A 26,613-nucleotide genomic window follows, 5' to 3' on the forward strand; every position below is an offset into this window, starting at 1 on the left:
TTGTGAACTTTGAAAGTCTTAATCAGCCTTTTTTGAACCAAGGCTATTTTTATAATGAATACATCTCAAGGCACCTTTCCAGTAGTGAACATTAATAAAATAATTTGATTATATTTTAATGTTGGTGACACAGCAGCTAGGTCGTTATCGCTTCAACCCCAGGGTTCAATTCCAGCTACCAGCCACCCAGTTTGGAGTTTGCATGTTCTCCCTGAGCTTGCATGGGTTTCCTCCCTGCACTCAGATTTTCCCCCATATTCCATGAACATGCATGTCAGGATGATTGGCCTGTCCCTAGGTGTGAATGAGCGAATTAGTTGTCTGTCTCTGTGTGCCCTGCGACGGGCTGGCAACCAGTACAGGGTGTCCGCTGCCCATTGCCCGAAGATAACTGGCATGGGCTCCAGCACCCCTGAGACCTTAGTGGGGATAAGCGGTGCAGATAATGGATGAATGTATACTTTAAAGTTTAAACTTTAAATGTGTCGCAAATTTTCAATATGATGTGCTCATAAATGTTTCTTAAAAGAATGATCATTTGTGACAGCCCTGGATCAGGGGGTAGTTTGGGTATATAGTTTTGGTAGCAATTTCTGGTGAAATTTTGTAGTTTATTCCAACCTATATGTTAACTATTTTCTTAAATAAAATTAACACAACTATGGAAAAAGGTGATTACATTTTTAACTTGATTTTACACCCAAATAGACAAAACAGGAAACATTTATTATTCAGTATAAATATAATTAATTAGTTAATCAATCGCTATAAATGTTTGTTTCACTTTTTCTCAGCTCAAACCAAGTATCGTAAGTGACAAACGTTGAATAGGTGCGGCCATCATTAAAATAATGTTTTGACAACGTAAACTATGAAACACAACACCAATATCATGTCCTTTAAAGTCAGATTTATCATTAAATATACCAAATAATTCTTTGCCTTGTTGTTTTTTTTTTTTGTGATTACTTTTATTTTTTAGGACATTTTTTTTTTCATTCTCTAAAAATTGTCTCTTGTACCAATAACAATAGTGTGATAATGAGATAAAATTGAATGTATTTTCCTCTGACATCTATATCACTGGTGGTCTAGTGTTAAGGATTCGCCGCTTTCACTGCTGCGACCCGGGTTCATTTTCTGTTGCATCCGATGTTAGTTTTTTGGTGTTTTTGCAATTGTGGTCGGCAATATTTTTAAACTGAGGAATCACTGCATAAATAAAGTAATCTACTACCGTACAACCTTGTGTATAACGCGCAGCCAAACGTTTTTATGAAAAAATAATCTGGTTTACCGCAAATTCCGGGCTATAAGCCGCGGCTTTTGTCACGGCCTTTCAACCCTGCAGTCTATGCAATGATGCAACATTAGCACTCTTGGGTGAGGACACCTGTAAACACTTTCTAATGTTAATTTAACACTGGAGATTTTATTTCACTGTGTTTCTAAGAATCGGAAATTTGGGGGGTAATTTTTATTGTATTTTTTTATTCGTTTAATTCCACTCATGATGCTCCTGCCCACAAAACGCATCTATCCCCTTTTATTTTAAGTCATAACTCACATTGGAGAGGTATGAGCTGAGTCGAGTTCCTCTCATCACAGATCCAATCTTGAGATTGTTTTTACCTTGAGTTTCAAGAGCGTTCAATGTCAAGATAAACATCTGCCCGGTGTACGGCATGAAACAGGTTGTAACTTTTAGTTGGAGTACTTCAGGTGTTCTGTCTGGTCCCAGCTTTGTTTAGTTTCCTTTTTACATTGTCAGACAATATCTCTTTCGTTTCATCTTTTCTAGGTCCACTCCTTCATTTTTTTCTTTGCTGAACTGTGATGCAATTGAGATATAGGGCAGAGTTGCAGTACTTTGCTGTCTTTTCTCCTTCATTGTTTTTTCAGTTCTTATTCAATCATACACAAGTCCCTCTTACTGTTTCTTATATTTGTTAGTGTTGTGCATTGTGTAAATCTGCACTGCATCATTCCGACAGCTATTTTAATTTGATTAGCTACATGAAAGAACCAAAGTATTACAACCAGCTCTTGGTATGATACATTGATTTGCTACACCACCACAAACTACCAGTATAATTTGAAACACATGCCAAGTAAATGTTTTAGTGTCAATCAAAAAAATATTGCCATTTTAATTTTTGGTACCATTCTATGATAAGAGTATTGTGTAGGTGTACTGATTAGTCACACGTTGTATTAGTGTATATATTCCACTATGTCAGGCTTTTTTTTGCATTAATGTATTAAAATGCTTCCCAAAAAAATCTAGACGCATATTTTAAATGTAAACATAACATGCCATCCTTAACTGAAAAATATAGTACTTTTTGGTAATCAAAGGTGTGTTCAATGTAAAATAAAAATAAAAATCAAACTACTAGACAAAATGAATATTATCACATCATTGCTATTACCAGTTGCCCTCTAGTGGCTGTGTTACTATTAGAAGCTAAAAATAAATAATACATTGATTAGATTAAATCACATTAGCGTACATGCAATTCACTTTTGAACAGCAAAATGTTAGCATGAATAAATAGTTCTTTAATATGAGTCTATTTTGGTTGTAATTTTATTTATACTATTGCTTTTGGTATCGGTAATATTATTGTCTACTCAAGAGTCAATAGGTAAAACTGCTATTGCTCATCACTAAAGTCTTCATTTAACTTTAAACAATCTTGAATCAAGAACAGCCCTTCCAGCTTGTCGATTGACATACAGATAGATGTTTGTATTGTTCATGTTTTATACTTTGTTGGTATTATGTACCCTGGCGTGTGGTTTTATTATTTTCTGTCTTTATAATGATACTTGGCGTTACAGAGCTTTATTTAATGTTTTTTTACCCTCATCATAGCTATTTATCAACAAGTTCCACATCAAGGAGTATTTAAAGCGATAAGCTTCAGCACCACGGACAGCACTTTCACGCAAACTTATTCAACATGTGACATGTAGTTGATCTATCTCTATGACATTACTACTTTCCAAGTCACTTGATCTTTTTGGGGCAAGCGTGCTCTGCTGCACATCTGTAACAAAACAAATAGCACTGAGAGAAACATCGGACAAAAAAATAATTGGTGGTCAACCATAACATAACTTTGGATGCGAACTCATACATGCACCGTGCTTCAAACAAACGGGCACCATATTGTTTTATCATTCTACTTTGTTGAATAAACAAATGACCGCTGTTGTATTATTGGTTCTCAATCAGTGATGCGCTCAGCAGCCGAGCCTCCCGGCCCCCGTGCGTTTGTGTGTGAGCCTCTTAACGCGATTCAGATGTTGCACGTTGCCCATCCGTGAGGGGAAAAAAATATTTCGTCACAGCAGAAAACAATTTGTTGGATGCAGCCAAGCAGCACACGTTCTACCTCCTCTTATTTTTTTTCCCTCTCCCATCTCTTCTAAACTACTTTGGAAGGCTGTAGGGGATTTCCCTTCTGGAAAGGAATTTTAGCCAAATGTTTTTTGCGATTTGGGGGGTTACACAATTCAATGTTGGTTTATATTATTAGAGGTATCTTTGAAAAAAGTGTTAAGTTTTTATATTAAAAAAAAAAATAGGATTTAGTACTTCTGTAAAAACGCTTGCGCATAACACTGCTAAATAATGTATAAGTCCCTAAAGTGCAAAAGGTCCAGATTGAAAATGTATTTAAGTGCAAAAGTAAATTGATTTTTTTTTCTAGCCTCAAAATGAATCAAGAATAAACTCTCAACTTGAGATACCAAGGAAAACGACTCGGGTAAAGCAAGTTGCTTGACACCTTTGCTAATTATTCATATAAAGTGCATAGTGTGATCATAAATATCAAACTGAATTTCTCATTCATTGCCGTAAGTGGTGCCAATGACTGATTCCACAAATGAACGTTTTTTTAAATAATTGTAGTGCTGTGCATTATTTCCATTGTTAACTTGTTTGTCATGTCATGTCTATTGTATTGTTTTGCGGTATTTTCATCCAGCATTTCCATGCATAAGACGTACAGTACAAAAAGGCGCAGTAAGGCATGGAAAAAAGCTCACTTATAAAACAAGCACAAATGTAGAGCAGAGCAAAAGTTTTTTATGAGTAAATGTCATCAATCAAACCCCCCCCTCCTCTGTTTCTGAATTGTACAGCTGCACCAAATGTCCATTCATTATGCCAGTTTCACTTTCAGAGTCATTTTTGTGCCATGTGGCTCCTGGGAAATTATGCTGGCGAAATTTCGAACAACAGTGCCAGCAGACATGTTAGCCCAGGCATATACAATCCACCAGGAATCATAGCAAGCTCAGAGTTCATTTGCCTCACTTGTTTTTCCACATTGTTTATGAAGCCAGCGCGAATGATGCTTCAAGTTGTGTTGAGTTTGGGATCACCTGACCATTTAAGATGGCGACATCGATTGCGACGTCATTAAAAGTTGTTTGCAGATATGTACTTGGGAAGTAACGACTGCTAAAAGATGACAGAATACTAATATGAAACATACTATGTAAAAGTACTGTCACATTAGCAACACCGGCGCAAAGTAATATGGCAACAGTTGGCAAAAGCAAAATGCAGATTGTTGGTAGGGACGCCTGCAGATACCATTAGGTGTTTGCGTGCCTTGAGATGGACACACATAGAGGCACAGTTTGATGGTGATGGATGTAATAAACAGCATGACGTACTGAATAACGCACATACTCTCATACTCTTTCATTTACAATCAACACCAACATGTTCCCATCTCACCTTCTCATGTTGTCCTCTACTACATCTGCCTGTAACAAACAACACACATGTGATGCACTGCACTATAGGGCAGGCCACACATTGTGAAAAAAATCTAGTAATTTATTTTGCATCTTATATCCAGGAAAATACGGTAGTTGTGGTTGGCGCATAATTACTTTTCCCCTTCCACTTTGGTCTTTTGAGATTGTGGCCCATGAGGCGCAGTATGCAATTTCCAGCCACTTAAAGATAACTTGACGGTTTAAGTAGCAAGAGTCAGAGAAGAGACCATTAAAGACTGAGGTCGATCTTCTTGATTTATTAAATTTTGAGGCATATATTATATGCCTTGCAATTGCTTAGATGTGGTCACGTTTCTGTATTCATCACATGGAGTCTCGACGCTTTGCGGTTCGAGCTTAAATTGGGCAGTTTCCTGGTCCTCAAATCTTCGGGACTTGAGCGACACTAGTTCCCTCTGGCTCAGATGGCCATACCTTAAATGAGGCTTGATTGCTTATGCCTGGAAGGAAGACATCATTAGGGACCAGCAGTTTGGCTCAGTGATTCTAATTGTTTCATTGCGTTTTGGGCCAGTTGCTTTGAGCGTATTACAGTCCTCAAACCACCTCCTCACAAATCGGTTTGGCAGTTAAGTTTAATTAAAGACACATTAAAACCTCCTAGAGACGCACAAGAAAAGTCTCCTTCTGAGTAAATTTACACTGCAGTGTCAAATATGTTAGTTGATTCTTTTAAAGTAGTAGTTCTTTTCCTGTTAACCACTGTGCACATTGTTTGGAATGTTCTACTCTTTGAATGGAAACAAACACAGATCAGTGGGTCGACTGTGGCAGCCTGAGCGAATGAAGTAAACACCTCTTTGTCAGGCAACGTTTGAAGGTGAGCCAGTCTTTTTCGGCCTTCATGTCACGTAAACAAAGCTGTTCAGCGATTATGACATAGAAAACCATAACTGATGCTTTGATATAAGCATCTGTGAGACACACAATCCTAGATTGGCTCATGAGAAAAAAAGGACAAACTGTTTTCCCAGTAACTTTATTTTTCTCATATAATCAAATTCAGTCCGATCGACAATTCAAGACATGGGAAAAAGAAAAAAAATTAAACTGACGTAGTCATCTGGATCAACATTTTGGAGCTCATGACCATTTAAAAATGCCAATTTCTCACTAAAAACACACACAATGTGCTGTTTTGCTTAAATCACTAATCGGTGTGTATTCAAGCATTCTACATTCATGTCGCGTGAACATTTCTTTGGTGCATTTTGTATTTACATCTGTTGGGACCCTGTGGGTTTGTTTACATGCAGGGACTAATCGGAAACGGGATGCTGTGAGTTTTCCAATTGAAATGGTTGGATTAGTCTTTGCATTTGATTAATCCACACGCACCATTTACCTCATTCGGGATATTATGTCCCAAAGTACTACCTTGTAGTACAGAGACAAATGATTCAAGCATACTCCAGCTTAATTGCTAAAAAAAGGGTATGTCTAATCGTTGATTTGTCTGTATTATCCTTTCCATTATATATATATATATATATATATATATATATATAAGTGTATGCTTTTGGCAAACCCAATCTTTTAAACACATAAGATGCAGCATAGAAACTCACTTTTGGAGCGGGGGATCAAACAAGCACAAAACTTAAATTTGGTTAGTGGTGCAAATAAAATAATTCTTTGTTTAATATTAAATGTTATTCTCGTTTGCCCTCGAAATCGGAAAACCGCAAATGAGTCCATCACAGAAAGCTAGTAGTTGCATGTTTTTTTGTGAACAAGGCGTCTTACTTCCCGGTGAAAATCGACAACGCCGTTGAGATTGCGTCAATGGTGTTAATATATATTTTTTGTTGTGCGAGGGAATAAAATCATCCATCCATCCATTATCTGTATATCTTATCCTCAGTAGGGTCGCGGGGTGCTGTTGCCCATCCCAGCTATCTTCGGGCAGTGGGCAGGGGACACCCTGAACTGGTTGCCAGCCAATCGCCGGGCACATGGAGACAGACAACTCACTCGCTCATTCACACCTAGGGACAATTTGGACCGGCCAATTAACCTAACATGCATGTTTTTGGAATGTGGGAGGAAACCAGAGTGCCCGGAGAATACCCACGCAAGCACACGGAGAACATGCAAACTCCACACAGGAGGTTTGATCTAGCGACCTCAGAACTGTGCTGCACACGCGCTAAACAGTGAGCCGATGCGCTGCCGGAATAAAATCATTGGATGATAAATAATATAATAACTATAAATATTATAGTAAATAAATAGTAAATAAAAATAAAGTAAAAAAGTAAAAAAAAAAAATAGTAAATAAAAATAACCCGGTTCCTGTAACCATCAAGGGAGAATGTGTAGAATTTGTCCAGACCTACAAATACCTGGGTGTGCAGCTGGACAACAAAATGGACTGGACTGCCAACACAGAAGCTCTATGTAGGAAAGGGCAAAGCCGACTTTACTTCCTCAGAAGGCTGGCCTCCTTCAACATCTGCAAAAAGCTCCTGAAAATATTCTATGAGACAGTAGTGGCAAGCGCCCTCTTCTATGCGGCAGCGTGTTGGGGAGGCAGCGTCAAGAAGAAGGATGCCTCTCGTCTCAATAAACTGGCTAGGAAAGCGAGCTCTGTTGTGGGCAAAGAGCTGGACAGCCTAACAACAGCAGCTGAGAGACAGGCACTGAAAAAGCTGAGGTCAATCATGGACAATCCATCGCATCCGCTTCACAGCATTATCTCCGGACAGAAGAGCAGTTTCAGTGACAGACTGCTGTCACTGTCTTGTACTACGGACAGACTGAAGAGTTCTTTTCTTCCTCATGCCATGAGGCTCTTTAACTCCACCCGGCAGAGTAAAGGCCCACATTAAACCACACCACCTACATTGGATCTTACTGCATTATGTGTTCTGTGTAGCACTATTTAGTTAATCTATATAACATGCTAAAGTGGGCATTTGCACGTCACACTGGGTATTTGTATATTGTTTTCTTTTGGCTTTATTATTGTATTGTTCTCAGCTCAGGGATGCTGCTGGAAATGTGAATTTCCCTTAGGGGATGAATAAAGTATCTATCTATCTATCTATCTATCTATCTATCTATCTAATAATAAATAAATGGGCTTTCAGGGAACAAGTTAAGCTGAAATTCACATCTGTATTTGGAATCTCAGTCACTGGCTATGCATCATAAATATCATAAATCACAAAGTTTCCTCTTTAAGGGGACTTGGAAAAGTACAAGCTGTTTGGCAGACAAATAATGGAACAGCACACACATAGTGAGTTGCGGATGTTTGGCTTTTTGAAGCCATTCAGATGATCGTCCTTCATCCCCTTAACTCCTTGCTATCCATCAGAACAAACACACCTATGAAGGTCAAAGGGCTACAGTGTCATTTCCAATGGAGACGACACAGAACAGTCTAGTGCGGGCTGCTGTTCTTCTTCAGGCTCCACTGTCATCTAAAAATCGACACTGAAAACTGAATAAAGACCGTGACCTAATATTAATTCATAGGGTTAATTATGCATTCATGAGGAAAGCGATGTCATATTTTGATTCGTTTGCTTTTTTTTTTTTTTTTTTTTTTTAAGTACAACCTTGCATCTGGGAAGCAGACATCTAGCCTTGACATTTGCCTTTAAAAACATCCATTCTCATGTGCCAGCACCACTTAAGGCAAGATGACCCTTATTATGGCCTATAAACAACCCTCAAAAAATGTATGTAGCATAAAAGCGGGTTGGGTAAAGTAGCAGGTGTCCCTCATTGACCGCTATTCAAATTTTAGAAATTGCAAATGGTGTTCTGTTTTGGCTTTACATTTGCAAATTGTTTCTTCCTATGTTTTTTAATGCGGCTTTTGTCTTCAATCTGGAGAAAGATTACTTTTTTTATTGCCAAATTAAACTGAGTTAAATGGATTGTCAACCCTTTTATTTGAGCTGACTGTATTATGGTGACATGAGCAATGTTATATCCAGGTTGTCCAACTGGATAAATTGACATGAAAACATATAAATAAAACGCATTATATTTTGAGCATTACTTAATGGCAAGTCCCATAATAAATAAATAAACTCCGTGACCTAAACAGGCCAGTAAAATTTAAAATAAAACCATTGTGTAAGGTTACTTGATCATTTAATTATTTTTTTATATTAATAAAAATGTAAGGGGATTAAAGACAATACTGAAATATTAGGTTTGGTTTGCGAAATGTACTTGACAAAAACTTCTCAGAGTTTAGGCAAAATCCAGTGGAGCTGATTGACCTTCACTGAAATATTGATAAGGAAACGCGGGGTGTTAGTTCTGGGTGAATAATCTCAAAGGAAGATTAGTTCTGGTTTCAGAGAGAGCAGATAATTTGCTAACTTTGCTTACCACTGAAACTTTTTCAGACAACAGAAAAAAAAGAAAAAAAGTTTTTATTATTTGCAAAGTTTCCTCAGGTAAAAATTTGAGTATAATTCCCAATATTCACGATTCCTTAGCTACCAATATTACCGAACCCTAGAGTATAATCCAGCATCGCTGTTGCAATAGTAATTATTTTTCTACTCCTAATTACTAGGCAATTTTTGAGTATCATATCAGTGCCAATATTTAATCTTTAGGTATCGCAGTTATGACTGTGTTCAATAACAAGGAATTGTGGTAATTTAGAGGGTGTCCATGTTTTATGGAACCATCAATTTGTTTTTATTTCTATCCATCCATCCATTATCTGCACCGCTTATCCTCAGTAGGTTCGCGGGGGTGCTGTAGCCCATCCCAGCTATCTTCGGGCAGTGGGCAGAGGACACCCTGAACTGGATGCCAGCCAGTCACAGGGCACACAGGGACAGACAACCAGAACTGTGATGCACACGTGCTAACCACTGTTCTGCCGTGCTGACCATTTTCATTTCTTAATTGCTTTAAACTAAACCAATCGCGAAGAACGCCCCAGTTAAAATGTAAATGCAATTTTTTTTAACCCAGTTTTGGGTGGTTTTACTTAAGCCAAAGACAATTATAAAAAGGGATTTGAAAGACTGCATCTTGTTGATTTGCAGTTGTTGACTTCTTAGTGAATTTCCAATTTACAGCTCTTTGTTCACTTTGACAAGTACGCAAAAAAGATAACACCATTTTTTTGTATAATTGCTTACCTCCTGACCGCACGGCGGCTGAGTGGTTATTTGGGCAGTCCAAATTGTCCCTAGGTTTACCTGAGCGGGCGAGTCGTCTGTCCCTGTGTGCCCTGCGACTGGCTGGCAACCAGTTCACGATGTCCCCTGCCCACTGCCTGAAGATAGCTGGGATGGGCTCCAGCACCCCCAGCACCCTACTGAGGATAAGTGGTGCAGATAATGGATAGATTCTTACCTCCCAACATTACCACGTGATGTGTTAGACTGCTGCTTTTTCCCCTTAATCTTGCCTATTAATTAAAAAATGTCTTTTTTCAAATCTGAATAACAAAAAGAAATCTTGACCAGGGACTAGTATTTCGGTTTACGACATTTCAGGCTAATTAAGACTGTTTTTTGAGCATGAATAAACTGCTCCAATTTTAAACAACCACATGTTTGTTTGTTTTTTTAATATTCTGCAGAGGTCATTTATTTTGCGCGGGAAAATAGTGTGTGACAAATTCTACTATAAAGTTAACACAAATGCATTAATCACACCCATAGTTGTCATATTTTGAAAATATGCACATTCTAATTTGAATAGCATTTTGTCACATGCATCTTTGAGTCAAGCAAGCAAGACTGTGGTTTGTATAACTGGCAGTGGCCTAGCATGAAATGAGTCATGAGGTTTTAGTATTCTTAAATTGTACTGCTACCGAATACTTTCAAAGCCGAGCATCATTTATTACAACTGGACCCAAACTAAACGTGTTCTACATGAGTATAATGAAGTTTGACATTCAAACTAAACTGGCACATCTGTCACAGTCCAGACATGTTGGCTGTTAAAGAGATACAAACAAAGGGTATACAAAATCGGCAAGCTGGTGGTAGTGGTGTGGTTCGAAGGGGGCCGGTGGTTCGGGCTGGGGTCAACAAGGGAGGGTGAGAGAGAAAGAGAGGTAATTGTCTGTGATGATTGATGATTCCCGTGGCATTTTTGTTTACCCCATCAGGCAGGAAGTGGAAAAGCGTAGTACGTCTGTGACCAATCAGTGGCCATCATTAAAAGAGCAAGACAAGCGCCAAGACAAATCAAGCGCTCTTGTTGGTGCAACAAGAAAAAGTGGTTAGTCACTGTCTGTGCAGGGAAATATTAAGTATAATCCAGTTAAATTTTAACCAATATGACTTTTATTCAGTAATACATGCATTTTTTTCTGACGCGGTCCATTCTCAAGGTTTCTTAATTTCCTCATGCTGAGGTATTCTTTGTTCTCGTGTAGGTTTTAGATTATGGGATAGTGCAATAATAGTCAGTAGTCTGCAATAGTCTGTACAACCCTTTGACATTTCTTGTGATTAAGGGCTATAAGAATAAACACGACTTAACTTGACCGGACTTTACTTTATTATCATGACAAGGGTAGGTAAGTTCCATTGGAAGGACGGATTAATAACTCATTGCAACCCGGTTAGTGGGCGGTACACCTTGGACTGGTTTCCATCCAATTGCAGTCAGTTGGAAAACTTTCACATCAAGTTAAGTCCGAACTATAAGGTGCAAAATTAGTCTTCTGCAATATTTTGTATAAGGCGCACCGGACTACAAGGCGCATAGAATAAAAACTACAATAATGGCCAAATGTAACTAAAAATAAATAAATACCGGATTTATGCCTTGATCAGTCGAAATATATCACTGATCACAATTGCAAAAATTGGATGCAGCAGAAATTGAACGCAGATCATAGAGAATATATGAATATTTTTACACTGTTGTTAATGTTACTATTGGGCCGAACTGCGAGAATATTGTCAGACATTTAACTCTTCCGTGGTAGGGAAAAGGTTGGGAACCATTAAAATACAGTGTTGTATTGCCGACTTGCAAGTCTTTACGAGGTGTACAAGATTCTGAACTGAATACGTATAGAGAAAGGCATTTTGGGAAGTGATTCAATCACCGTGAAAGAATAAATAAATACACCGCTGCAGTTATTCAACAGCGTTTTGGTTATGTTTATTTTTTTAATCACTTTCTCCTATTTCTCACCCCCCTACCATTTGTATCTAGTACTGTGACCCCAAATAATGAGAAGACTTTACATGTCTCATTTATGGCCATAGTGTTCTGGGGGTTAGGTTTCTGTGCTCTTTCTGTCACTCTCTGACCTCCAATGCCTTTATAATAATATATAAAATAAACCAGTTTGCATTTTTCCTGTACACAAGGCCCAATGGATTTTAAGGCTTACGTTCAAATTTCTTACCAGTTTTTTGGTTTTGGGATGCGCCTTATAGTCCAGAAAATACAGCACATATGGTTAAAGGGTGGGTTCTATTGCGTTTTTGCAGTTTGGGCAAACGTTTGTGATAACTGGTCTTATTTCTATTTGGGTCTGTTTTGGCCACCGTGGTGGTTATGAATTCACATAAACAATATTTTTGAATAATCCCAACACTTTCTTGTAGACTACTAATCTCATTGATGTTTGATACTTAATGTGGCATGGCCAAGCCAATCTTAGTTACTCAATCAATTCTGCACAGAGTTTTGAGTTCCCCACAAGTATCACGATACTTATTGTTTGATGAGGTTCATATTTGGATATCCCTTTAGGACAATTATACCCCAATATTATTTTCCCCAATGTAAAAACTGTTTTCATCCGTCTATGCCAGGGGCCGGAAACCTATGGCTCCCGAGCCAAATATGAGTCTTTAATAGAGCCTGCGCAAACAGTCAATATATTGTTGCCTTCAGAGCAGTCTGAACCATGGTTTATATCAATGGTTCAGTAAGTATGTATGTGCATATTTGTATATAATATAACATTTGGGCTGGAAATCGATTAAAACATTTTCATTATTAAATCCAGAGTTTACAAATGGCAGTAAATATGAAAGAATATGCATAGAAAAATAAGATAACATTTATTATGTCAAAGGTTTTAAAGCAAAACTGTCCACCTAAACGTGTTTCGTTTCTCTTTTCAATCGCTAGCATGCTACGCCACATTAGCCTCAGAAAACGAAAGCGGCTCTTCTTCTTTTGTTGGAACAGCGAGGCTTGACACCCGGGGACGTGCCACAGGGTGGAATTTTAATCGTTACATTAATATGTTTTCACGTGTTAAATTGAAAATTACAAAGTAAATCTTTAACGAGACATTTTTCCCAGCCCTGATATAATATATAATATGACGCAACTTTAACTACAGTTTACAGTCGAGGTGTCGCACCAACATACCTTTTTTGGCTGTAACTAGTTTAATAATCCTTTATATGCAAGCTCATTATCCATTGTTAAGACACATTCTGATGAAGAGCCACTCCACACTTTTTAAACACCCAGAAGCTCTTGCAAAAGCAACTAGAGCAATTTGATAGGGTAAGCGGTCGGAATGGGCGTAGCTATACACAGAATACGCGCACTGCTCACCCTTCATCCAGCGTAGTCTGCACTGAAGGGATCCTTGTTTTCAGTATTTCATGACAGTTTTACAAAAGAACTTTGCTTGCATCTTGTTTCAAGACCAATATTTGGGACAAAACTGATGGTCAAATTTGGCCTTAGTACTATTTAAGTAACTGCGGGAGGGGAACAAATTGAAAATGATGTATTTATGTTGGACACAGGCTCTGACATTATTGTTTTATCGATTTTATCAAATCGTCAAATGTAAGAATAAGCTTAACGGTTTTGATGATTTCTTTTGTCTCAAAATATATAGTGTGGCTTTTATCCCCAAAGAAATCGAAATATTTTGCTTTTATGGCTCTTTAAGTCATAAAGGTTCCCGATCCTTGGTATATGATATCATGAATATCATTTTGCCAATGATAATATATGCATTCAATTTCACTAATGGTCATTAAAGAGCACTTGATTTCTGACAATAATCAGGATATCGTGACACAATTCATGTGCCACTCCCAATTAGGGATCTCAGAACTCAGCAGGGTCAGACGAGGGTCAGGGGTCAGATTCTGATAACATTATGTAAACCCTTACTAGACTAGCATTGTCTTGCACTACTTTGGAACAAGACACCTGCAACGTTCCATGTGCCCAGGTTGAATTTCAGGTGTCAGGTTCTGCCTCATGTGCGTGCATGGCCATGACATGCGCTTAGGCAAAATGAACTAAAAGGCAATTTTGTCTGCACTCTGATGGAAGAGCAAACTGCAACAAGAAAATGGGTGTGATGTTGCGAACCCAGTCAACCATCGCCAAAAGGTTGGAGAAAAAGACTGTTGGACACACACAAAGCTACCACACACACTAATACACGATGCAGACCTCAGGAGACACAATGAAAAAAGGATTGTGATGAAAAGCCTTTGAAAGTAATGTGAGTGATGAAATTCACTTTGCCAATAAGCAGAGGGATTTTTTTGTAATAGTTATGTATGTCTTGCTTGGGAAATTGCTCTACTCCTGCCAAGAAAAAATACTTTTTTGTTTTCACTCTTGCATCATCCCTAAATGGTTTACATACGTCCACAGTGCTCGATGATATGGTCGTAAGAGAATGTTGAAATGCTGTTTTATGGCAGACGATTGCTGACAATGCATGTTTTACAAGACAAAAACGAGCACTTAGTCATTCTGAATTTATTTTGTCACGTTGTCATTTTCTAGGCCTGGAAAAGCAAAAATCTTCCTGTTCCTTTGAAACTGAGTGGTTTTATTTAGTTGTATTACATCAGTACTGTTTATTACACTTCCAAAAAACAAAAGCCTTATTATCTACCCCAAATGGAATCCTACAATGCTCTATTAAACTGTAGTTCATCTACTTTCCCTTTTTCCTTATATGTCAATTGAAATATAAAATAAAATCATGAATTTGTTCGAACTGGTTTACATTGCACTCTTACACGTTTCCCAATAATGCTTTGTACCACGTTCCAAGAAGCACGGCTACCAGGCACGCCACAAACTTTCATGACACAGATGCAAAACCACAACAAAGTGCACTCCAGGACTCAACCTGCGTCTGTTTTTTTGTTATGGTTGTTTTGCCTGATTACACCCTAAAGCCCCAAGACGTTGGTGTCATCAAACATAAAAGGAGCTGCCGCGTTTTATCATTGCGATGGTCTGTCGTCATTAATGAGTTGAGTGAAAGATGTTTTCTTGACCCATTGGATTTATGAATTACCAGCAGAATTCTAGCCTGAAGGGACAGTATGTGAGTAATTCGATTTTACAATTGCTACCTAGTACCTAAGTACCTTGCATAATGGTTCATCACTATTTAATTGCAACATATTAAATTGGTCTGGTTGCCTTTATTACGACAAGAGTAGGTGTAACATTTAATGTTTGGCAAAAAAATGACAGAATTTAAAAATCGGACATAGCTGGAAGATTATACTTCTATTATAATTCGGAATTCGTGATACCTTTAATATCGAAACAATGCTAAACAAAGGTGATTTTCTTGCAAAATAACATTGCATTGCAAGAACTGATTCCGTACTGAACTGATTCATAAACGATGCATGAACTTTGCAAGAGCTTTTAGGCACCTAATGTTTGCGGTGATGTGATGACACAATTTGCAATACTTCTTGCGGACGTGCAAGAATTGTCATCCATCTGTGACCAGACGATATTGATAGGACTTAGTCATCTTTTTTTGGTAAGAAATGAACTCACCACACTGTTTCATTACGTGTACACATACTCTCATATGCCGGATACAGGAAGCAGGGGTGGCCAACCCGGTCCTCAAGAGCCTCATGTCCTGCGAGTTTCTCTGATCAATTACAGGTGAGTCCAATCACCTGGGTCCCACGCAGCTTGCTAAGAAGCTTTAAGTTTGCATCACCTGAGTTGGGGAAGGGAAACCACCAAAACATGCAGGACATGCGGCTCTTGAGGACCTCTGGAAGCAACACTGAAAAGTGTGGGAACTTCGATGTGTGGACAAAGATTTGATCAAAGCCACTGCTGCCAATCTTAAAAAACAGAAAATACCGTATTTTCACGACTATAAGGCGCACCTAAAAGCCTTTAGTTTTTAAAAAAGCTGACCATGCGCCTTATAATACAGTGCGTCTTATATGTCGATCAATATTAAGTCGCAACTAAGGCAAGCAGACTAGATTTTTCCCCGTAGGTGAAGTAGTCTGCGGTGTACTCTGGGATACACATACCGGAGATTAATTTCCTAACCAATGTGTCAATCATCATTTGAATCGGTCACCATTGTCTAAAGTTATTCTGAGGTAAAAGAGACGGGTCCTTTTTAGCATTTACAGGCTTGCATAGGCTAAAGCGGGGCATAACAAAGCCTACAATTGGCAGAAAAAGTGTGAACTTTTGCAGGCTGGCGCCCCCTTGGATCCCCGGTGAATTCCTTATAGTCCGTTGTGCCTTATGTATGGAAAATATAGGACAAAAAACTTTTTGGGGTGTGTGCCTTATAACACGGTGCGCCTGATATTCGTGAAAATACGGTACTTACTTTTATGCTTCAGCACTCAGGGATAATGCTTCTGAAAATAATTGTATACGTTTTGGCACTAAATGGGTTAACCAAAAGGGCTGCGCATTATAAACAAACACATTTTGGTAAGTTAAAGATACTTTTGGGTGGATTGGCGCTTCAGAAACCTCTACACGGTTAAGATTTTTTTAATACATTTATGTCCCTTTCATAGATCCCAGAAAAAAAGAATCTTGTATATTATGTTGTTAGCTTAGTGGAATCTAAATATCAGCCAAGTGGAAAACGGCACACAGCACAGTTCTACATGTAGTGACGGCCCAAGACAGCTGAGGCATAAACAAAATTAAACAATGTCACGAGAGACACATTAACCACCTGCCACTGTTTAGGGACGGGGGTCATTTGACAACAACAAACAGTCTACGTTTCCTATCTTAGCTTCTCGGCCTAGTCATAAACTGCTCAAGTCTTTTTTGAGAATAACAAAACACATATACATAAACAAAAATTGTATTGGACGGGAATTAAAATTCATTTGGGAATTATTTTCATGTTTCGAATGGTCTTGTAAATAGGAAAAACAAAAATGTTTTACTGTAAAATTCGGACTACAAGCCGACTAACTGCAAAAAAAGATTTAACTAGAATTACTCATTATAAAATGTATTATCAGTTGGCAATTGTTTCCTTTAGTACTGAAGATACTAAATCCTTGATGCCGAAGTTGAATGCTAAACAAGCAATCATTTGCACATTTGTTCCCATGAATATCAACTACTAATACGTCTCCACTTCTACTATTTCTGCATTACTTTGTGACTTGCCAAATACATGGCAGGCATTACAGTTTTTGGACTCAATATTTGTGAAGCATATTTCCCCAAAGTGTACTAATTTGAGAATGACCCAAGGAGTTTAGGGGTGCAAGAATTTCACAGATTAAAAAAACAAAACTTTTGAGTAGTTCCTCATGTTTTAGGTTTGGATGTGAAAAGAAATCTCTGGCTGAAAGCTTTTTAACTCAAGTTGTCTGTCTTGTACAGTTTGATAAGATAACCGTATGTGGTAAACTAAGCAATGAGCCAAAGCTTTTAGGGCTGATGGGTTTTTATGGATGTGCGTGTGTGTGTGTTGAAACGGGTGTTGAGACGTGGGTGGGCTACGGTTTGATGTTATTGGTACGCCAAAGATAAATTGTGCTTTTTAATCCCCGAGAGATGGAAGTAGCTGAAAGGGTTAAATGTCTGTCATACAGTATGCTTAAGGTGCGATAAATCCATTTGTTTTTAAAGATATTTTAACATGGTTAATTTTTTCAGAGATCCATAGACATAACAGTTCAAATGAAACAATTTGGATCAAAATTAAGGATACTACTGTTGCAATCTTAACCTTAATTTCAACAAACTTTGTGTCACAATATTGGTGATTCAAGGACTTAATTCTTAATTCCTCCTTGATTCAGATTTACACAAGGGTTAAAATGAATGGTAACATAATAGTATGTGAATATGATAATAATGGCCAGTGACCTTGCCAGTAGATTTTTCTTTTGCTATACCCGGCACAGAAAAGTAACCCATGAATTGTCGAAGGGATCGGAGGTTTGGGGATACAACTGGGTACAACCGTGCCTTTGCGGCAAGCTTTTTATTGACATTCTAGTTAGAGTTAACACACCGCAATAAGAATGAATCCAATGTATAATTGTTGGTGGGTTTTTATTCAGGCTCAGAACAAAAAAAACAGCATCAAGCATTAATTAACAAAAGGAAACAATTAACTATTTGCCTTGTTATTCTAATAGAATTTAACCTCTACAGACTTTATTTCTAGGATACCTGTTGGACATGAGGTTGTTGTTACATGCTTTGTACAAAACACAACAGGGAGGAAAAAGTATCAATGATTCATAAATCACAAAGTCAAATGCATTTTCTGGTTGCTGTGGCCCTCATGTAGGTTAGTTCATGTCTTTTAAGGGCTATAAAGATAAACATGACTTGACTTGGCTACCTTTTCTGTTGTCACCGTTTGTAAACAAGGGATGTATGGCACAACACTGCTTCTTGGGGCCAAAAGCAGGCAGTATTTCCTTGTCCTACTTTTACTTAGTTTCCACATTAACTTTAAGTCTTATTAAAAGAAGATATGTCTGTCTTAAAATGTGTTTCTCTTGTTTTTAAATTTGTAAAATTGCCTTTTTTTAAGAATTTTATTTTCAACTGCTATTATTTTTCTACGTCAATTAAAACATTACTTTTATCCAAATTAAAATGATATAATTTTTATCCTTGCTGTATTGAACATTTGTTGAGTTGTTGTTACGTGCCGACTATCCTATACAGTATTGTTCCAACATCAGACTTCTCTGACGACCGTACTTAAATATAATCCTGGCCATTTTTATTCTTACTGCCCTCGGGTTTTATTGAAGACTCAGGATAGTACACTCCAACATGTGTGTGTGTTTTTATGTATTAATGTCCTAATCCTTGCAATCAACTATCAACATTTTATTTTGTCAATTGAAAACTTTAGAGGGCAGCACGGCGGCACAGTGGTTAGCTCGTGTGCAGGACAGTTCTGAGGTCATGATATCGAACCTCCTGGAGTTTGCATGTTCTCCCTGTGCTTGCGTGGGTTTCCTCCAGGCACTCCGGTTTCCTCCCACATTCCAAAAACATGCATGTCAGGTTAATTGGCCGTTCCATATTGTCCCAGGGTGTGAATGAGCGAGTGAGTTGTCTGTCTCTGTGTTCCCTGCGACTGGCTGGCAACCAGTTCATTGTGTCCCCTGCCCACTGCTCGAAGATAGTTGGGATGGGCTCCAGCATCCCCGTGACCCTACTGAGGATAAGCGGTGCAGATAGTGATTGGATGGAAAACTTTAGAAACGTTTTTGTACAAAAATTGGGAAATTGAATTTATTTTTATTGAGATATTGTATGAAATATTCAAAGAGAGTACTTATATATGCTGGGCTGCTTATATTATGTTTTTTCCTGCGACTGTTTTGCAACCAGCAAGCGCTCCGCTCTTTGTCACTCCCTTACAGAGCTAAGGGATTGTAAAAACAATCAGGCTGAGGAGACAAACTCCAGAACTTCCAGGAAAAACACTATCAGACTGCTCAGGCCCAGGAAACTACTGATTAATTCTTTGTCGTTGGTGCACACTTGAGAGGTGAAAACTAGCGGCATTCCTCGCATCTCCACTGTTTCTGGTCGTATTCAGACTTAATACAAAAACACGCTTTTGGAGGCGCAAGATAAATACGGCGCAATGGCTCGTTTTTGTAATTCCATCCATCAACAGGTGATACAAGATGGAGTTCAATAGAGAAAAAATCTATTTCAATGATTTAGAAGTTTTATTTATATCCCGGTACAAAATTAATCGTAGCCAGATAGACTTGGGTTATTTGAAGGATCAGAAACACATGCGAGGGCCCTGATGAGAAGCAAAAGTGAGGGCCAGATCCTCTCTGTCTCATCCATTACTTGGAGGACGCCAAGAGTTTGGGGCCTGGTTGACGTCGGGCGATCAAAGCCGCATCAGCAGATTGGATTACCAAACATACACTAATGATGATTGCTTTCTACAGCAAGATGAAGAGCAAAGGACCGCGGCAAGAGTGAGAAGATGAAACGGGGGGGAATGTGATCCGTAGCCTTTAGTGATATATATATATATTTTTGCTCTGACGTTATTCTGATGGCCGTCTCGTTACAGTAAAGCAGAACATATGCATTCGGTATTGCTCGTTTAGGGCTCGTAATTAAAGATCGTCTCACAAAAAAGGCAAGACTGTTGTGTGATAAAACTAAATGAGTCATTTTAATTGTTCTCATACGGATAGTGGTACCTTGGAGTCATAGATTAGAGTGTTGGGTAACACAGCCCTTGCTCTGCTTTATTGTGAGTCATATTAGTTAAAGCAGTGTACAGCTCCAGGTTGTTGTGTAAAACAGACTAGACTGAAAACTACTTAGACTGATTATTCGTTCCAGGAGTGTCATCAATATTTCATGGCTACATACTTTTGGAAGAGGTTATAATGGAGGATTCTGGAAGCCAAGTTTGTTATATTTGTATTTACTTGTTGCTGTGATTTGATAAGAGACGAAAATCGAGTGGAATTGTAAGAACGCAATCGTGTCAGTTGAACAGGTTGATGGACCATGAAAACACTCAAATGGATTATGTATCTCTTTCACAGATATTTGGCAATGCTGTGAATGCCTTTGCTCAATTGTTTTTTTTAATTTATTTGTAAAGATCACTTACTCCTCTGCAACCGCTGAATTTTTAACCACATAGCATGGGCCTCGGTTGGAATTCTTTTGTACCACTAGTTGGATTTTAACAAGCTTGTAAAGGTTTGTAGAGACGTCATGACACCGATTGGACTAAGCCATATCCACAAACCACGAGACTAAATTCTTTATCTCACTATGTTGGAAGCTCAAGTAACTACCTCTAGAGAAAATAAGAATACTGATACATTTTTATTGCTATCTATAACCTGTCGACCAGATTCACGTCCATTGTAGTCATTCTTAGACTAAAAATGCTGTATATCATAATATTTTAGGCATTTTATTAATTTTATTTTAAAACTTACGAAGGATAATAATTGAAGTTTTTTTTTTCAATCTGTTTTCTACCTTTTAAAACGTAGAGGTACTCTTGAAATGAAAAAAGGTATACATACTACTTTTTTTTTTTTTAAATACGACTGATTTCTGACACTGTATTTTTCTCTAAGAAAATAACTACTCTGGCCCTTACCAGTGCCTTGAGGTAATTACGGAGTATTTCTCTGTAAGTGTAATGTATCTTGATGAAACAATAAAGAAAAATGTAGTTTTTCCAAACAATGCAGTGAACGAGAGTATTTAGAATCTCCAATGACTCTGAAGTGTTTAGTCTGTGCACGCCACCACACCATCTGCTTTACAGCTGCCTTCCTAGAAGGTAACGAGAATAAGGATAAAATACAGTTATTTGCAATCATTTTAGCTCAGTTCTGCTAACAAGTACAGCAGCCAATCAGGTCAAGGATACACGAGGCATGGGGGCGAATAAGAGGAGCCATTAAACACAAAAACAAGTGATTTTCTAATTGAATGGGACCAGTTATTTTAAACTTAAAATGTTTTTCAACAGAGTAAACTGACATATTTATTAAATGTAGCACAAAATATGTCTGTCAAAGGGATTTCTTGCTGATAGTATCTGTAAAGGAAGATGAAGACACCGTACAAATTCTGTAATTTTTCTTAGGGTTTTTAATTTTTATAAATAAAAACGGTAAACGGCGATGTAAACCTCCGTGTACCCTCATTTTTATGCAGAATTTTCTCTCTAGTTGGGATTTCCTCAAATCCTAAGGAAAATTCCACCCAAAATCGCTTCACGCGCTCACTTCCTGTTACGTATTGGACAGCAGTTGTTGATATTTTTCTTATTTGTCATGTTTTAAATGGAGAGTAAATTGCTTAAATCTTTTTTGGGGGGGGATCAGAATCAAATTCGGTGGTTACCGATTTGACCAATAGGTGGTGCTCATGGTTTCCCACACTAATTAGTTCAAAATAGCCTCAGTTTGTGTCTAGTATTTATCATGAAGAAAGCAATACTCTTGTCTTTTTAGCTTTGAATTATCAATTTTACAGTTCATTGATATTGTTAATGATTGACAGAATATAGACACACAAATAAATAATGTGGTTCCTGGTCATTTAAATGAGTGTGTCAGTATTATATATTTACCCTGCACCACACAGTTTGTTGGGGCAGGGGTCAGTAAGGCAACACATGGCCTCACAGATAGCTGAAGAAAACCAGTTCTTGTCCTTTGGGCGGTTGATCTTGAGGCTCTTCAAATCCAGACGACAGGGACGGAGAGAACCACGGGTTCCCCAAGCCTCACGGCTCTGGGCTAGCACGGCCCCAAGCCTGGAGACTTTGGTTGGCCATCTTAGTCCAACTTTTGTACGCGAATTACACCTCTTTTGCCGTTGTTACAGACAAATTTTCCATAAGGATGAAACCTATATTGATTACTTCAATAAAGATTTTTGTTTGTGGTAACATTTTTTACAAAATTACATACTCTTGTTTGAATTGTTGTTGAATGATACTGTTCTGCCTTAGAGTGGCCTTCGAGTACCCTCGTGTGGTTAACATGTACATTGTTTAGTTACTAATAATTTTTGTGTTGAAACCAGATGTCATAGTTTTAATTTAAATGTATTGTTTTATTTTAATGCAACCATAGCTTTTAGTGTAGTTTTAATCCTATGCACCCTATAGTCCAGTGTGCTTTACATATGAAATAATATAAATATAAATAAAATAATTTTGGGGGGGGAAGGGGGGCTTATAATTCGGTGTGCCTTGTCGTGCGGGAAATATGGTAATTTTCATCTTAATTGATGAAGATTTTGGCATTCATCTTATGGAGGAAACGTAAAACTAAAAATAAGAGGTGCCCTAAGACGGACCCTTGTCTTAGCAGACCCGCCATTTTTGATGAAGTGTTTGTATTAGGAAGTCATTAGCGGGTGCAGGTGTTCCCAATGTTGCGGCTGGTGAGTGTTGTACAACAAAAGTTCTAATGATGGATGGCGCATGTCGTAAATATTTCCTGTAGCGTCTTTGGTCTCCTGTTTTGTGCTCCATCAATGCTGCTAATTTGTCCCACACATCCTTCCTGTGTCAACCCTCTCATGTGGTCTTGCTCCTTATATTTTTTCTCAACCTCTAGTCATCGCCAATTGAGTGAGTTACCTGCTAAATGCATCTCCTGCATATTCATCATCATTGCTATATTTGTGTCCTCCATCTCCATCCTTTGCTACTATGTCACCCTTCAGCTTTGACACCGGACTCACTTTGAAGTACACTTTTAAGAGCACAATGAACCCCCTCCACCAGACATCGCACTCCCTTCTCACCTTTTAATAAGGTGTTCATAGAAATGTGTCAGACCTTTTTGTCTTTATCTTGCCTAGTCATGGACATGCTAAATACTCCAAACTTAGTCACTCGCTTTAGCGTGTACTGTACACATCTGGTCATGCTTGTGCGATTTATATGTTACAAGCATAAGTGAGGACAAATAAAACTAAGCTGCTTTGACTCACTGAGAAGGATGCTTCCGTTACTTTGAAATAAAGTGAATCAGAGGTTACCGAGGGGGGTCCGCAGGCGGCAAAGAAGCGAGGATTCAAAGAAGCACGACCACTTCACTCTCACTCCACATGTGCTACTAGTTCCGTCAATTCAGCTGGGTGAATTAGAGATGGCAAGTTGTGTTGGACACATCAAAAAAATACAGGGAGTGCAGAATTATTAGGCAAATTGTATTTTTGAGGATTAATTTTATTATTGAACAACAACCATGCTCTTAATGAACCCAAAAGTCTCATTAATATCAAAGCTGAATATTTTGGAAGTTGGAGTGGGGCTTTTTTAGTTTTAGCTATTTTAGGAGGATATCTGTGTGTGCAGGTGACTATTACTGTGCATAATTATTAGGCAACTTAACAAAAAACAAATGTATACCCATTTCAATTATTTATTTTCATCAGGGAAACCAATATAACAGCTCAACATTCACAAATATACATTTCTGACATTCAAAAACAAAACAAAAACAAATCAGTGACCAATATAGCCACCTTTCTTTGCAAGGACACTCAAAAGCCTGCCATCCATGGATTCTGTCAGTGCTTTGATCTGTTCACGATCAACATTGCGTGCAGCAGCAACCACAGCCTCCCAGACACTGTTCAGAGAGGTGCACTGTTTTCCCTCCTTGTAAATCTCACATTTGATGAGGGACCACAGGTTCTCTATGGGGTTCAGATCAGGTAAACAAGGAGGCCATGTCATTAGTTTTTCTTCTTTTAGACCCTTTCTTGCCAGCCACGCTGTGGAGTACTTGGATGCGTGTGATGGAGCGTTGTCCTGCATGAAAATCATGTTTTTCTTGAAGGATGCGGACTTCTTCCTGTACCACTGCTTGAAGAAGGTGTCTTCCAGAAACTGGCAGTAGGACTGGGAGTTGAGCTTGAGTCCATCCTCAACCCGAAAAGGCCCCACAAGCTCATCTTTGATGATACCAGCCCATACCAGTACCCCACCTCCACCTTGCTGGCGTCTGAGGCGGACTGGAGCTCTCTGCCCTTTACCGATCCAGCCACGGGCCCATCCATCTGGCCCATCAAGACTCACTCTCATTTCATCAGTCCATAAAACCTTAGAAAAATCCGTCTTGAGATTTTTCTTGGCCCAGTCTTGACGTTTCAGCTTGTGTGTCTTGTTCAGTGGTAGTCGTTTTTCAGCCTTTCTTACCTTGGCCATGTCTCTGAGTATTGCACACCTTGTGCTTTTGGGCACTCCAGTGATGTTGCAGCTCTGAAATATGGCAAAACTGGTGGCAAGTGGCATCTTGGCAGCTGTACGCTTGACTTTTCTCAGTTCACGGGCAGTTATTTTGCGCCTTGGTTTTTCTACACGCTTCTTGCGACCCTGTTGACTATTTTGAATGTAACGCTTGATTGTTCGATGATCACGCTTCAGAAGCTTGGCAATTTTAAGAGTGCTGCATCCCTCTGCAAGATATCTCACTATTTTTGACTTTTCAGAGCCTGTCAAGTCCCTCTTCTGACCCATTTTGCCAAAGGAAAGGAAGTTGACTAATAATTATGCACACCTGATATAGGGTGTTGATGAGACCACACCCCTTCTCATTACAGAGATGCACATCACCTGATATGCTTAATTGGTAGTAGGCTTTCGAGCCTATACAGCTTGGAGTAAGACAACATGCATAAAGAGGATGATGTGGTCAAAATACTCATTTGCCTAATAATTCTGCACTCCCTGTATATACGGTAAATTCCGGACTAGGGCGGCACGGCAGCTGAGTGGTTAGCGTGTCCTCCGCACAGTTTTGAGGTCATAGGTTCAAATCGAGCTACTAGCCTTCCTGTGCAGAGTTTGCATGTTCTCCCCATGCTGGCGTGGGATTCCTCCGGGCACTCTGGTTTCCTCCCACATCCCAAAAACATGCATTTCAGATTAATTAGCCGTTCCAAATTATGTACTTATATCATATTATATTATATTATATTATATTATATTATATTATATTATATAGACACACACACAAACGTTGCGGCCTTGGTGTGGCCTATTCTTTTCATGGAATTGTTCTTCCTATTTACAAACTAGCTGCAATGTAAGCTGCTAAATGAAACAATTATGCTTTTTTTGAGTACACATTTTTTCCCTCTAGCAACTCTGGAAAAATATTAAATAATATTCAAAGAAACACAAAGTTGATTTAGAAAAAACATTGAATAATTCTTAAAAAATGCCATATTTCCTGCTTAACAGTATACAGACATTTTTTTGTGTCTATAGCATGTTACTACAAATTTACAACACATGCACTGATAAAGTATAAGAGAACACTTTCAAGCGCTTTTCACTTAATGGTGCTAATGTAGCACATTGTGCTAATTTCCTTGATTTTAGATATGTATATATTCATATGTACATAAGTATAAATAAATAACAATTATTACACTTAGATACTGTATTATACATTGAAACCAAAGAACAAACCCTTTTTATGGGCTCAATACTGTATACATTTTAAACTACTTTACCGTCAAACAATTATAAGCTAGAAGACCATTTAGCCACTCACAATGCAAAACAACTGCAAATCCGTGAAGTAGTGAAACCTTGAAAAGTAAATCGTGTTATAACAAAGGATTACTGTAATGCCATACAAGTTTTTTTTTTTTTTTTTTTTTTTTTTTTTTAAATGAGAAATGTTTTTTGCCTGACAAAAGGTTGAGATACAATGCCCTGGAGAGCTTCTGAGTCAAAGGGCATGGAAAAGTCACTGTCGCTCATTTAAACATAACTGATCCCCTGAAATACCCAGAGACTAACCCTGCAAGTTCTGAAGAGAGCAACTTGTAATTCTACCATTCACTAGCAGAAAGTTAAGCCTTATAAGCGGCAAGACGTACATCTCAGTCTTCTTAGATTGAGGGGATATTCCAAATTCAAACAAAGGCGTACTACTTTCCCATAATAACTTCCTCAGAAGCAGCTCAGCCTTTGAGAAAGAGACCTATTTCCTTTCCTCTTGTCTCAATTTTGGTCATTAATAACACAATATTGTCCAATGTGTCTGGGGA

General features: G+C 38.3%; 1 long non-coding RNA gene across 1 annotated transcript in view; it reads left to right on the forward strand.

Annotated features, from left to right (window-relative positions):
- The window catches only part of LOC148350521 (uncharacterized), an 80,653-nt gene that overhangs the window by 21,347 nt on the left and 32,693 nt on the right, over window positions 1-26,613 (forward strand). The window lies entirely within an intron of this gene.

This window comes from Urocampus carinirostris, chromosome 16, assembly GCF_059441175.1.
Source record: "Urocampus carinirostris isolate Australia breed hairy pipefish chromosome 16, RoL_Ucar_1.0, whole genome shotgun sequence".
Taxonomy (NCBI): Eukaryota; Metazoa; Chordata; class Actinopteri; order Syngnathiformes; family Syngnathidae; genus Urocampus; species Urocampus carinirostris.